A 13406-nucleotide genomic window follows, 5' to 3' on the forward strand; every position below is an offset into this window, starting at 1 on the left:
CCCATCTCCCCAGCCTATTTTCCCTCCATTCTGCAACACCATCACTATTTCCCTCCACAGATGGGTATGGAGGTAGACTTGAAGCCTATTTCTGCTCCAGTATTTCTGAACCTCACTGACTTTGAAACAGGAGGAATAGTGCCGGTCTCCCTTGCCAATTTTTCACCTGTCTGACAACTGGGGACAGAACTCTAGGTTTTTCCTCTAAGGATCTGTCCAATTTTCCCTCAGCATGAAAGGGAGGTAGTAAAAAGGCTATAAGTGAACCAGAGGCTATTTTCCTTTCTCGCTTTTTCACCACAGACCTCTGATTGATTGTGAGGTGTTGTTACACACTGGACTTGAAACCACCTGGGGCTTTTCTCCCAGCTTTCTCATCCCTGATTTCCTTGCCAATCAAACCATGGTATCTGAGTGCTTACTGTATGCAGAGCACTGTACTAAGTGCTTGGGAGAGTGCAATGCAATAGTTTGGTAGAAATGATACCTACCCTTTAGGAGCTTACAATCTAGTCGGGGAGACAGATATTAAAATAAATGACAGGTAGGGGAGGCAACGGAGTGTAAGTGGCTTGAAGGGCTGAGCATAGCTGTCAGTCAGTCAGTGGTACTTACTGAAAACAGTATGTACAGAGCACTGTATTAAGCACTTGGGAGAGTACATTGCTGCAGAATTTGCAGAAACATCTCATACGATCCTTGCCCATAAATTTACAATCTAGAGTCCTATGTAATGTAGGCCAACCTCTATTCCTCATCATCAGTGAAGTAAGAGAAGTAAGAAGTGAAGTAAGAGAAGCAGCGTGGCTCAGTGGAAAAAGCCTGGGCTTGGGAGTCAGAGGTCATGGGTTCAAATCCCGGCTCTGCCGCATGTCTGCTGTGTGACCTTGGGCAAAGTCACTTAACTTCTCTGGGCCTCAGTTCCCTCATCTGTAAAATGGGGATTTAGATTGTGAGCCCCACATGGGACAACCTGATCACCTTGCATCCCCCCAGTGCTTAGAACAGTGCTTTGCACATAGTAAGCACTTAACAAATGCCATTATTATTATTACTGTTATCAGTGGTATAGCGAGCACTTACTATATGTGCAGAACATTGTACTAACAGCTTGGGAGAGTATAATACAATGGAGTTGGTAGACACGTTCTCCTTCCACAGTGAACTTACCAATGCCGGTACTCACAAATTCACATCCTGGGCCCGGTCCCTGGTGTCAGATCTGCCAACCAGCGATTCTGTCATTCGAGAACAAACCCATAGCTGCAGCAAAAGAGACGCAGTAGGAGAAAATCCGCTTAAAACACGGAAGGAAAAACGGTGCTGATCCTTGGGTGACTGATCTGCTGTTGGTCAAATGCCTCAGCCTCTGCTTGGACTCGAGAACAACTCAGAAGCCACAGGATTGAGTTTCATCCATTGTTTTTGATGAGCCACTCCTTCAGTTTCGAATATCAATCAATCAATCAATCAATCGTATTTATTGAGCGCTTACTATGTGCAGAGCACTGTACTAAGCGCTTGGGAAGTACAAATTGGCAACACATAGAGACAGTCCCTACCCAACAGTGGGCTCACAGTCTAAAAGGGGGAGACAGAGAACAGAACCAAACATACCAACAAAATAAAATAAATAGGATAGAAATGTACAAGTAAAATAAATAAATAAATAAATAGAGTAATAAATATGTACAACCATATATACATATATACAGGTGCTGTGGGGAAGGGAAGGAGGTAAGACGGGGGGATGGAGAGGGGGACGAGGGGGAGAGGAAAGAAGGGGCTCAGTCTGGGAAGGCCTCCTGGAGGAGGTGAGCTCTCAGCAGGGCCTTGAAAGGAGGAAGAGAGCTAGCTTGGCGGATGGGCAGAGGGATTGGGGGCATTCCAGGCCCGGGGGATGACGTGGGCCGGAGGTCGATGGCGGGACAGGCGAGAACGAGGTACAGTGAGGAGATTAGCGGTGGAGGAGCGGAGGGTGCGGGCTGGGCAGTAGAAGGAGAGAAGGGAGGTGAGGTAGGAGGGGGTGAGGTGATGGACAGCCTTGAAGCCCAGGGTGAGGAGTTTCTGCCTGATGCGCAGATTGATCGGTAGCCATTGGAGGTTTTTGAGGAGGGGAGTAATATGCCCAGAGCGTTTCTGGACAAAGATAATCCGGGCAGCAGCATGAAGTATGGATTGAAGTGGAGAGAGACACGAGGATGGGAGATCAGAGAGAAGGCTGGTGCAGTAGTCCAGACGGGATAGGATGAGAGCTTGAATGAGCAGGGTAGCGGTTTGAATGGAGAGGAAAGGGCGGATCTTGGCAATGTTGCGGAGCTGAGACCGGCAGGTTTTGGTGACGGCTTGGATGTGAAGGGTGAATGAGAGAGCGGAGTCGAGGATGACACCAAGGTTGCGGGCTTGTGAGACGGGAATATCTAGGAATATCCTCACCCTCCACCATTTGCTTGCTGTGTGAGATGGGGTGAGCCTCTTAACTTTGAATATTGTGTCTCCGTTTCTCTCATCTGTAAATGAGGATTCAATATCTGTTCTTCCTCCTGTTTAGACTGCATGCCTTATGCTCGACCTGATTATCTTGTATGTCTCCTAGTTCTGAGTTCAATGATTGGCATACTTCACAAATTTTATTATCATATTATAATATAATATTCTAATAATCAAGTGCTTAGTACAGTGCTCTGCACACAGTAAGTGCTCAATAGATACAACTGAATGAATGAATAATGACTGTGGTATTTAACTGCTCACTGTATGCCAGGCACTGTACTAAGCACTGAGATGGGTAGGGACCGTCTCTATGTGCTGCCAACTTGTACTTCCCAAGTGCTTAATACAGTGCTCTGCACACAGTAAGTGCTCAATAAATACGATTGAATGAATACAAGCAAAATGGGTTGGAAACAGTCCCTGTTCCATATGGGACACACAGTCTCAATCCCCATTTCACAGATGAGGTAACCGAGGCACAGAGAAGTGAAGTGACTTGCCCAAGGTTACATAACGGATGTGGCGGAGCCAGGTTTAGAACCCCTAAACTTTGGGCTTCCAGGCCATGCTCCATCATTATTCTGATTGTGATGATTATAATAATAATAATAATGGTATTTGTTAAGCGCTTACTATGTGCAAAGCACTGTTCTAGGCACTGGGGGGATACAAGGTGATAATCAGGTTGTCCCAGGTGGGGCTCACAGTCTTAATCCCCATTTTACAGATGAGGTAACTGAGGCAGAGAGAAGTTGTGGCTTTCCCAAGGTCACACAGCTGACAAGTGGCGGAGCTGGAATTCGAACCCATGACCTCTGACTCCCAAGCCCGGGCTCTTTCAACTGAGCCACGCTGCTTATCTCAAATCATCATTGCTATCATTATTATTAAAACTGAAACTGGAGGAGAAAGAGGGACGCTCAACAGGCTACGCTTTGAGAGCTAAATTATTTTTGGCAATTGTTTAAGAGAGCGTTGTTTCGAAAGTAGGTCCTCTTTGATGAAACCTTTTAAAAGTTCAATTATCGTAAAGTTTCTACTTCCTAGACATAGGAGATTGCTTTGGGTAATAGAAACATCGATCACCAGCACATTGTCATTCATTACCCGGGAGTTGTTTCCCCTTTCACGTGGCTGCTGCATTCAATGTGGCCTTAGGTCACCTGGAACATAAATATGGCATATTGATATTCCACCCTCAGAATCGGCTAAAGGAAACTAAAAAGCCAATCTTTTGTCCCATACTTCAACTCTTGCCTCCTGAAGAAAGGGGCTGTAAGCTCCATTTGTAAATCCTGAAAGAAATCAGGGCAAAAGAGCAAAGTAATCCCAGAAAGACAATTATCTTCCAATGTGTTACTTTTTCAAAAATGTTGACCCTTTGTCCATTAGCTACAATACTAGTCACTATCACAAACCTGATCATCTCAGGTGAGTAGGTGGAGGGCAAGAATTAAGATTAGGGGTGGGCATTTTTTTACTCATCAAGAGGGAGACTAACTCTGTTGTATTATACTCTTCTGAAGCACTTTGTGTACAGAGCTCTGCACACAGTAAGCTCTCAACAATTCCATTGATTGAGGCATTCAAATGCTGAAATCACAACGTCAAAGTTACATTAAGTATCTCTCCTGATAGCTCTTCATGGGGAAAAATCCATAATCCCAAAGAAAATAAGGTGGGGTGCTGCCGTGGGATTTTCAACAAAAGCAATGTATTTCCTGCTGTCCACGTGGGCTTTTTCTCCTGCCCCATTTTAACTTAGGAATCTTTACCTCGAGGGTCAACACAACCATTTGATATTCCTCTCCATAAATAGGAGGTCATTAGCTAGGAGCCCCTCTGAGCAGGGTGATAAATAGGTCAGCCTCTTCTGGCGTGCTTTCCGCTCCAAGAAATTGCCTCCCGTGATTACAGAGGATAAATAATAGGCACAGGTTCTGGAGAAGAATCAGGATAAGCAGATCTGCACACTAAGGGGAGGGAGAACAGGCACTCAACCTCCATTATACAGATGAAGAAAACTGAACCATACAGAAGTTAAGTGACTTACCCAAGGTCACACAGCAGGAAAGTGGGGAAGCCGGCAATCAAAGCCAGGCCTTGTGACTCCCCACCCTGTACTCTACTCACTAGACCAGTCTGAGTGAGTGTCCCCGAACAAAGTTGGGAGGAGGATTAGGAGAATTTGGCTAAAGGATAGGAGAATGGTCAGAGAGGGCTCCCTATCAATCCTCCTCCTCTTCCCAGGTTAGGCATCCCTTCTGTACATGATTCTTCAGCTGACAGGATCCAGAACGAGGATTAAAATTCAGATCTCTTGACTCTCAGGTCAGAGCTTCTACTACTAGGCCATGCTGACTCACTAACGGACCACAGCTCTCATTAATAATAATAATTATGGTATTTGCTATGTACCAAACACTGTACTCAGCACTGGGGCACAAGGCAATCAGGTAGGACACAGTCCCTGTCCCGCCTGGGGATTGGTCTTACTTCCCATTTTACAGATGAGGCACAGAGAAGTGAAGTGACTTGCCCAAGGTCACACAGCAGACAAGTGGCAGAGCTGGGATTAGAACCCACATCCTCTGACTCTCAAGTTTGTGCCCTTGTCAGTAGGCTATGCTGCTTCCATCTTCAAAGCCCTTCTGAAATCATATCTCCTCAAGGCAGTCTTCCCTAGTTAGTTTCTAACGTTTCTGCCTCACATCTTCCAGGTCCCACATCAGCCATGTTCCCACCAATTTAAGGATAATCACTGCCCGCCCCCTGCCCTGTTTACCCAATTATCTTTATACTCGATTATTTCTCCTATCTATAATTTACTTTAGCATCTCTCTCCCCATAATTTACTTTAGCATCTCTCTCCCCTGCTAGATTGTAAACTCCTTGAGAGCAGGGATCTTGTTTACTAATTCTACGGTATTCTCCCAAGTGCTTAGTACAATGCTCTGCATACACAAGTCACTCAAGCACATTGATTGATTTGATTGTTAGCTGGTAAATACAGAATGAAGCAAAATCTAGATTAACACAGCCTCCAGGAGGGAGATGTCTCAACATCTAGGAGGTGCTTGGGAGTTCCGGGAAAAAAAAAAAAATCAAAGGAGCAATTAAGCTTAATGAGAATGGGAAATTAAATGGGTCATCAAATCGGGAAGATTGCAGGCAGAGAAATGGGCAACAAAGCAAAGCCCAAATAGAAATATTATTCTGGTAATGCCCGAACAATGGGTGAATAGGCATGTTTGGCTGAATTTTTTTTAATGGTATTTAAGCTCTCACTACGTGCCAAGCACTGTACAAAGCTCTGGGGTAGATACAAGCTAATTAGATTGGACATAGTCCATGTCCCACGTAAGGTTCACAGTCTTAATCCTCATTTTGCAGATGAGGCAACTGAAACATAGGTAAGTTAAGTGACTTGCCCATGGTCACACAGAAGACAAGTGGCAGATCTGGGATTGGAACCCAGGTCCTTCTGACTCCCATGTCAATGTGCTACCCATGAGGCCACATTGCTTCTAAACCACTGGTGAGAATCTCAATATCATGGCTATTTCTGGAGGGAAGATAGAAAACAGAACTGACAGGCTATAGATTCTGAAAGATCAGATCTGGTTGGGTGGATGGATGGAGAGGTGACATCATATTAAGTGTGACCATGTATACAATGAAAACATTAAAATCTTACCACACCAGAGGATGAAAATTCTAACTTTACTGCAAAAAATATCTCAGTGGAAATTTTCATTAGCCATTTGACTGAAATGAGGAAAGAGAGCAGGAAATGTTAGAAGATATTGGGAACAATTATTAATTATAGTTATGGTAATTGATAAGGGCTTGCTACATGTCAAACACTGTTCTAAGCACTGGGGTGGATAAAAAGTTAATGGTATTTGTTTAAGCACTTACTAGACTGTGAGCCTACTGCGGGAAGGATTTTCTCTTTATTTCTGTATTGTACTTTCCAAATGCTTTGTACAGTGCTCTGCATATAGTAAATGCTCGATAAATATGACTGATTGGATGAATATGCCAAGGATTGTACAAAACTCTGGAGTAGGTACAAGCTAATTAGGTTGGACACAGTCTCTTTCCCACTTTAGGCTTCAGTTTAAGTAGGAGAGAGAACAGGTACTTAATCCCCATTTGACATATGAAGAAAATTCTTTCATTCATTCAATCGTACTTATTGAGTGCTTACTGTATGCAGAGCACTGTACTAAGCGCTTGGGAAGTACAAATCGGCAACATATAGAGATGGTCCCTCCCCAACAACGGGCTCACAGTCTAGAAGGGGGGAGACAAACAAAACAAGTAAACAGGTGTCAATACCATCAGAATAAATAGAATTATAGCTACATACACATCATTAATAAAATAGAGTAATAAATATGTACAAATATACACAAGTGAAGCAAAAAGAGGCCAGTGACTTACCCAAGTTAACACAGCAGGCAAGTGGTGTAGCAGTGGTTAGAACACAAGTCCCATTCCCTTTCCATTAGGCCTTGCTGCTTCTCAAGTTTTAATGCCAAGGAGACTTTTGTTGATAGAATCAGTAGGAGACTTGAAATATCCTCACAGAGAGGAGCTGGACTGAACAGAAAGACAAAGATTTCTCTTCCTAGGATTAGAATCGAATTAGAAGAAAGAAAGAGGACATCAGAAGAGAGTAAAATGTATTTTTGGGCCAATGGAAAGTTTCCTCAAGTGAGGAGAAGAAATCACAGAAAGGACAGCAGGGAATTCAGTGGGGACAAAAAGGAGTGTGAAGTTGAAACTTGCAAGGAAAAGGTTACAAGAAAGCATCTTTCAATATATCAAGAGCATCAAACTGGCCAGGGAATCAGAGGCTACTTGAAAGTCATAGTACAAAAGTCATAATGGCCCTAATTTATTGGCTTCTTCATTTACCAAGAAAGAAAAGTCTACAGTGAATTGAGGTCAGAGCAGAGAAACATCACAATTATCAAAAGGAAAGTGTGAAACTTGTAGAAAGAGAAAGTTTCCTGAATGGATAGTTTTCCCGTAATAAATGAAATCAACCAGCAGGACTCTGCTACACATCAAAAACAGGCAATTCAGCGCTCTTTAGATCCCGACTTCACTCTACTTTTCATCAGGCTATGTACCCTTAAAGAGAAAAGACATACTATTGTGAGAAGGATTGTTACTCCTTTGCAGTGATTTTTCACTATTTCAAACTCCTGATTAGTTGAGATTTAAGGAGCCATTAAGAAGAAAAATCCAAGAGAAAGCTAAATAAGATGGAAAGTTGAAGTGGAAGAATGATTGAGCAGCTGTTTGGCTTCCACCGAGGATAACAAGACAGGGAATAGACTTCAAATGGAACTTAGGGTCGATGTTAACAACTCTTGACAGAGGCAGGATACCTGGTGAGAAATATGGTTTTTATCCTCTTAGGTTTTGATCATAAATATTCAATGAAAGGATAGTATACCTAAGTAAAAAGAGAGGTGTAGCCAGATACGTAAAAACATGTCCAACAGAGAAGTGCAAACTTAATGCACTAGTCAATAAAATTGAAATGCAAATACTGGATATTTCCAGAACACTTATAAGTTGCAAGCGAGTATGGAAAAAATAGATTTGATCACAGTGGAGAGCCATTGCTTCACCAGGAAGCAGTTATGAAGAGCTATCATCCTGGCTAGAGTTTTGACGCCAATATGACAAATACGTTTAATTCAGGCACAAATGTAAATTGCCCACAAAGTAACCCCTTCTCTAGCTGCATGAAAAATATGCTTTTTGCCCTTAGACTCCCTTTTACTCATTGACCGTGTCAAAGTGTTGTTTTGTGTAAATATTTTACTTTCAGAAGCTTAGCCATCCAAGTCTACCTTTTGGCCTCTTGCTATTCCCCAACCCTCAGCCCCATGGCATTTATGTATATATCTGCCATTTATTTCTTTATATTCATGTCTGTCTCTCCCTTCAGACTGCAGGCTCGTGGTGGGTAGGCAACACGTCTATCAACTCTGTTGTATTCTACTCTCCAAAGCATTTAGTACACAGTAAGCGCTCAGTAAATTCCATCAGTCGATTGCTTATCACCCAGGGACCCAAGAAGAGGAAAGGGAGCATGCTTAGAGTTTGCCTAAGCTTCCATTATGTAGTCTCCCTCCTGGGGCCTCCTCTACAGACCTTCAGGAAACCACGTTCTATGGGTTGGAGAGATCCAAGAGATGGCAAGAACTGAGAGATAGCGAGATCCGAGGAATGGCAAGATTCAAGGGATGGAAAGATCCCAAGGATGCTGAGAATCAAGGGATGCCTACATGCAACAGATGGAGAGATCCAAGGGATGGGGAAAACCAGAGCAATTATGAAAACTCACCTTTAATAGGGAATATCCAACTAATAATAATAATAATAATGATGATGATGGCATTTACTAGGCACTTACTATGTGCAAAGCGCTGTTCTAAGCGCTGGGGAGGTTACAAGGCAATCAGGTTGTCCCACGGGGGGCTCACAGTCTTCATCCACATTTTGCAGATGAGGTACCTGAGGCATAGAGAAGTGAAGTGACTTGCCCAAAGTCACACAGCTGACAATTGGCAGAGCCAGATTTGAACCCATGACCTCTGACTCCAAAGCCTGTGCTCTTTCCACTGAGCCACGCTGCTTCCCTAATGATCACCTCCCCAAGAACATCTTATCACAACCACTCTTAGCATAGCTACATAGATAGATTTGTCTACCTATTTGTCCATAGTCATCCTGCTATGTATAGAGTCTAAATAGCTATAGAGAACCTTCTCCGTCTCTATATGTAAATATCTATGTATCTCTACATCTACATTAGAGTGTTAGTGTCCCTTATATTCAAAGATGACCTCTTGACAGTGAAGTCATATCCAAGAATGTGAGTGTGCCTAAAAAGATCAGTGTGGGATTGATGTTGCCTCCCTTATTATTTGTAAGAAAGTATAACTCGTTCAATCAGTGGTATTTATTGAGTACTTACTGTATGCAGAGCACTGTGATAAATGCTTCCCCACCTTTGGGCCTCTCTCTCTTTTCAATTCTATATACAGCCACCATTAGCACCTAGGTATTGCACTGATTTATTAATTCCATTTCATTTTTTTACTCATTTGTGCTCTTCTTTATGATCTTTTTCCTGTACTTTTGCTTAACAGGCAAAGCTATGCTACTTCTCCCACTCAGCTAGCGGGAGCAAAATTTCGCCTACTTTTTCTCCCTTTCGAAAGGTAAACTCTTCTAGGGCAGGGGCCAAGTCTTCTATTTTTAGTGAACTCTCCCAAGCTCCCAGGACTTTGCTATCAGGAGACACTCAAGAAATACCGAATGAATGAAGTGTTTAAAATCTAGAAGACCTCAGTATAGTCCCGCTAGAGAGCAAATACAAGTCCTCATTCTAGAGCCGGTTTCTGGCCACCGGCTTCTGTGACAACGTACCCCTGTGAGGTTCTCATACAACATGATGTGGTAGAGTTACTGCCCAAAGCATGAAGTTACATATCAGGAAGTCCAGGGCAATGCAGTTCATTAGATTTTTTTTTTAATGATAATTGTTACCGGACACTATGTGCCTGACACTGTTCTAAGAGCTGGGGTAGATAATAGTTAATCATGTTAGGCAGAGTCCTTGTCCCACATGGGACTCACAGTCTTAATCCCCATTTTATAGACAAGGCAACTGAGGCACAAAGAAGTGAAATGATTGTCCAAGGTCAGACAGCAAACTGTGTGACTTTGGGCAAGTCACTTAATAATAATAATAATAGCATTTATTAAGCACTTACTATGTGCAAAGCACTGTTCTAAGCGCTGGGGAGATTACAAGGTGATCAGGCTGTTCCACAGGGGGCTCACAGTCTTCATCCCCATTTTACAGATGAGGTGACTGAGGCGCAGAGAAGTGAAATGACTTGCCCAAATTCACACAGCTGACAAGTGGGGGAGCCGGGATTTGAACCCATGACCTCTGACTCCAAAGCCCAGGCTCTTTCCACTGAGCCATGCTGCTTCTCCAGCCACGCTGCTTCTCCTTCTCTGTGCTTCAGTTAACTCATCTGGAAAATGAGGATAAAGATTGTGAGCCCCAAGTGGGACAACCTGATTACCTTGTATCTACCCCAGTACTTAACAAATACCAACATTATTTATTATTATAAGCAGCAGAACTGGGATCAACCCATGGAGAACCAAAGTACCACAAATAATAATAATAATTACCCCTTTTTCCCCCTTCAGCATCCTTCACACCTCCCTGGGTTGGATCCACCTCTCAGCAATCTCCTCAGATGTTTCATTTTGGCATCCTGTATCATTTCCCTAATCAGGATTTTTTTTTTATCTCCATTTATGGACAATGGGCCCCTTTTATCTGACCCTTCCTTATCTCTGTGGTTTACTGGTTTTTTTTTAAATGACAATCGCTAGCTATTATTCCTTCACCCTGTATTTGCTAACTTTTGAAGACAATCTCCAACCCTAAGCTCCAACCCTGTCCCCTGACTCCCAGTTTATTAACTCTTCTATTGGCTCCTGTTGACTCTCTACTTATTATAATGAGAAGCAGCATGGCTTAATGAATAGAGCACGGGGCTGGGAGTCAGAAGGTTGTGGGTTCTAATCCCGCTCTGCCACTTGACTGCTGTGTGACCTTGGGCAAGTCACTTCACGTCTCTGGGCCTCAGTTCCCTCATCTGGAAAATGGGGATTAAGACTGTGAGCCCCATGTGGGACAGGGACTTTGTCCAACCCAATCTGCCTGTGTCCACCCCAGCACTTAGTACAGTGCCTAGCACATAGTAAGCACTTAAATACCATTGTTATTATTATTATCTCTCTACCCTATCACTAACTCCCAAGCTGTTAACTCTTCTATCCTCTACTGTTGGCTCCCAACCTGTTAACTTTTCCACCCTGTCCTTTTGGCTCCAGTATACTAACTCTCAGCCTCCACACACCCCAACTCCTGCATCTCAACTGGTCCCACCAGACCAAACATGCATTCAGTATACAGTAAGGACGCTGATCAAATGAGCATCATAAGAAACTAGAGTATTAACATTTCCCCTCCACTTTTCACCTTTCAAAATGTTGCAGTGCAACTATTTGATGCTAGCTAGCTCTACTTTTATTTATATTCCTGGAACAAACGAGTAATCAATCGCCCTTAACCTGGAAACCTGTCCCTGATTTGAAACATAAGACATGAATGAAATTCTCTCCACTGTTGAAAAATTGCGTACTTTTTCTATTTCACTCAATGGTAGAACTTTCTCTAAAGGAACCCTATTTTCAATACTTTTCTCTATGGGACACCAATTTTCATTACTTTTCTCTATGGGACCCCAGTTTTCAATACTTTTCTCTATGGGACCCTTATTTTCAATGCTTTTCTCTATGGGACCCCAAATTTCAATAATTTTCTCTATGGGATTCCTATTTTAAAATGGGCTTCAGAAATTTGGTTTGCTTTCTCCAAATTTGGACAGGGTCTTTCAGCCAGGAGGGATCTAGGACTAAGGCAAAGATGTTTTTTCATTTCTTGGTTCCTCCCCTTGTTCTTGGAGTATTCTCTAGACTGTAAGCTTTTTGTGGGCACGGAATTCATCTGTTAAACACTAAGTAAATACCATTGATGGATTGACTATCTGCATTGCTCAGAATATACTAAGCAATTTTTTTGTGCTCTCTCTAAGCTATAAGGTGTGGTGCAAACAGTGAAGTTCTAGAAGCCAGTCAGAACACTAGAACTTAAGTAATACCTGTCACATTATGCAGTCACTTCACAGAACCTGTCAGTCAGTCAATTGTACTTATTAAGCGTTTACCGTGTGCAGAGCATGTTACTAAGTGCTTGGGAGAGTATAATATAACAATATAACAGATGTGCTCCCAGTCCACAGTGAAACTTAAAGTCTAGAGGGTGTGAAGAATATGCTGTGTGTAGAGCACTGTACTGAGTGCTTGGGAGAGTAGCCTATGAGAATGGAAAATAGCTGTTATCCAACAACTACTCTATAAAGAGCTGAAATGGGGAAAACTATACACACTGTGAATAGAAGAAATGCTTAAAGAAACAATGAACTAAATGATAATAATTGTGGTATTTGTTAAGCACATACTATTCATTCATTCAGTTGTATTTACTGAGCACTTACTGCATGCAAATCACTGTACTAAGCACTCGGGAGAGTAAATATAGCAACAGACACATTCCTGCCCACAGTGAGCTCACAGACTAGAGGGCGAGACAGACATGACTATAAATAAGTAGATAAATTACAGATTTATTACCGTATTACTACATACCAAGTATCGTATTAAACACTAGGGTAGCTAGCAGGATAGGTCAGAAACAATCCCTGCTCTGTATGGGGGCAGTCATGATCTAAATAGGAAGGAATCAGGTATTGAATTTACAGATGAGGAAACTGAGGCACAGGGAAGTGAAATGACTTGCCCACGGTCACATAGCAGGCAAGTGGTGGAGCCAGGATCCTCTGACAAACAGGCTCACGCTCTTTCCACCAGGCTTACACCCTCAAATGTCATGGGCAGTTGGGAGATGAGATGTGACAGAAGATTCACATTGTCAAACTGAGGCTTCAGGAAATCCACAACACAAAAATGGCCCCAGACAGGACAACTATGAGACATCTCTCCATGTCCGTGATGCAGAGCACTGGCCAGTTATTCATTCATTATCAGTCACTTTTGCACTCACCAAAAATCATTCCATCCCTATGTTAATGGTATTTTCTGGTATTTGAGAAGCAGCATGGCTCAGTGGAAAAGAGCCCGGGCTTTGGGGTCAGAGGTCATGGGTTCAAATCCCGACTCTGCCAATTGTCAGCTGTGTGAGTTTGGGCAAGTCACTTAACCTCTCTGTGCCT

Source organism: Tachyglossus aculeatus, chromosome 19, assembly GCF_015852505.1.
Source record: "Tachyglossus aculeatus isolate mTacAcu1 chromosome 19, mTacAcu1.pri, whole genome shotgun sequence".
Classification (NCBI taxonomy): domain Eukaryota; kingdom Metazoa; phylum Chordata; class Mammalia; order Monotremata; family Tachyglossidae; genus Tachyglossus; species Tachyglossus aculeatus.